A 2811-nucleotide genomic window follows, 5' to 3' on the forward strand; every position below is an offset into this window, starting at 1 on the left:
GGAAGATTATTTAATTGTTGTTTAGTCACAGACCACCCATAATTAAACAGATCTCTAATTAAAAGCATTCTAACCATTACTATTCTGTTTTTTACATTTCCCCACCAACAACCATATCTAATGTAGGGTGTTATTTAAGCGGTTGTTATTTCCGCTAGGTCGAAGGACCAAGTAGTAACTCACTAGTTGGTTACAGGCGATGAGGTTGTTACTGTTAACTCCAGGTCGGCTCAGATCAAACATGTCATTAATCAAAAACCAGTCCAACCGTCAGTATCACATTTTTTGCATACACACTCGAATTAGGATTATATATTATCCAATTTGTTTTGCTTATAAGGATCTGTAGAAGGGCCGCTATTTCTAACATCTCAACAAGATGCTAGAAATAGCATCCAGGTGACTCAAGCACACGACTGCTTTGGAAACTGTTTAACGATACCCAACTATTTGATTCACCGTTCAACAATGGCGTCATATATTTTACGTACATTGAAGCCTCAAGCGTTGGCATTATGATGCATCACTATACAAGCAAAAGATTATGACGTAATACTAGAAACAATTTTATGGACAGTACAGCTCATCATATTCTCCAAAGTAGTAAAAGAACTTGATATTCATTCTTCCCCACTCAAGTTTTACACACACACACACACACACACACATGTATATATGTGTGCATGTATTATATATATATATATATATATATATATATATATATATATATATATATATATATATATACTTATATACTTATACAGTATTGGCCCAGACCATGTCTAACTTAACAGCACTACCTGGCGAAGTCACTCAAATTGGGAATCGGACAAGAGAAAGAAGAAGAAACGGGGAGAAAATGAGAAGAAAAGAAGAGATGGACGAAAAGGAAAAGAAAGGGAGATAGATAGATAGATAGATAGATCCACAGAAACCTCCCAATTTTATTTGTAGATGAAAAAGTGAGAAAAATCTTAGAAAAACATCAAAAGCAAAAGGTAGCCTAAAACACTGAAACTCATTCTCACTGGATTTGGAAAATACATGCCATCAATTCTTAAACCTTTTTTTTTCCAATATATATATATATATATATATATATATGTATGTATATCATTCGCCATGATAGATCGATAGCCACTACACATTCGTTTTTTTTCTTCTTTCGTTGTTTCTTTCTGTGTTCCTTCCTGTGGAAGAGCGTAGGCTCGAAACGTTAAAGACTTTTTCACTTCCCGAGCATTATGCTAATACATCGGCTTGTTGTCTACACTACCTGTCTTCGTCTTTTGTTTTTTTTTTTGTGAATTCTCCCTATATATATATATATATATATATATATATATATATATATATATATATAAATTAAACTATATATATATATGTGTGTGTGTCTGCACACGCGCACACACGCACACACACACACACACACACAGCTGGAGACTCTCGAAAGAAAACGTCGCAAAAACACATATACACACAGCTGGAGACACTCAAAAGAAAACATCGAAGTTCAAACCCACACACACCAAAAAGAAGGAAAGCCATAATTCCTTAATACACAACATACACACCCATTAACACACAGCTGGTCATATTCCAAGCATATTGAAAGGACATTCAACACAATACACACCTGCGCGCGCGCACATACACACACACACACACACACACACACACACACACACACACACACAGCTGGACATAAAACCCATTCAATAAATGCTTTTAAACCACTCTCTCGGCAGGAATCCTCAGAGATTTTTTTTAGACAATAAATAACTACACTCACTCTTTTTCTCTCTAGCATTTTGAACTCTATACCAAATTATTTACAAACAAACTATATTTAAAGAAGACTTTACGGAAAAACTCCAGACATGTTCTTACCACCAAGCAGAAGATAAATACAAACTGTTTTACCTTCAAATTCCAAATTTTTATTAATATTTGATATGATAAGATAAAATTTATCATCGAAACCAGTTATATTTTCTATTTTCTATATATATTAAAAAAAAGCTTTTTTTTAATCATTTTATTAATTTCTTTCTAAATTAAAATGTCTTATCTGTAATATCTTCACCTCCATCGTTTATATGTATAGATCTCGGATCTATTTCAAAACGAGGGCACCAGTTTTCATTTATGTTTTATGTAGTGTTTTTGGTACCGAAAGACTTTCAAACTTCGTATACTTATCTATTTTGTGTTATAGAACAGAAAAAAAATTTGTATTCGAATTTATTTCATGTAAAAAATTGTCTTATTTCGATAATTTCTTTTAATCACTGACGTCTATTCAGTTGAAAACAGTTAGCGCTGTAACGGTGTATATCGTATTAATCCCCTAACCCTAACTAGACTGTTAACCCTAACCCTAACCCTAACCCTAAAACTAACCCTAACTCTAGAATCCGAACTCTAAAATTGTTACACACATAGATACGCACAGCGTAATTTATTATATAAACAATATATGCGTATAAATTACGATTAAACCGGATGAAATATGTCACAGGGAATAACATTTTTATGACCGCCCAGCAGTAACTCTTATTCAGCTGAATAGACGTCAGTGATTGGTTGAAATTACAGAAATATGACAACTTTAACATGGAATAACTTGCGAATTCCTTTTTTTTGTTAAGAAGACTAAGAGTAAAAGATGTTTTATATGACACATTCTACCAGTGTCCCAAGTTTCAAAGTGTTTCGTTAGTGTTTCGTTAAGAAAATACTGGCGCCCCCGTTTTAAAATAGATCCAAAAGCTTTTTTTTAATCATTTTATTAATTTCTTTCTAAATTAA

General features: G+C 32.9%; 1 long non-coding RNA gene across 1 annotated transcript; it reads left to right on the forward strand.

Moving 5' to 3' along the window:
- The first annotated feature begins 770 nt into the window (after positions 1 to 770).
- Positions 771 to 2033, forward strand: LOC149135995 (uncharacterized). The gene is made up of 2 exons (XR_016241310.1): positions 771 to 998; positions 1808 to 2033. It is a non-coding gene; the product is annotated as an uncharacterized LOC149135995 (long non-coding RNA).
- The last annotated feature ends 778 nt before the right edge of the window (positions 2034 to 2811 follow it).

Source organism: Octopus bimaculoides, chromosome 4, assembly GCF_046866305.1.
Source record: "Octopus bimaculoides isolate indiv1 chromosome 4, ASM4686630v1, whole genome shotgun sequence".
NCBI lineage: Eukaryota > Metazoa > Mollusca > Cephalopoda > Octopoda > Octopodidae > Octopus > Octopus bimaculoides.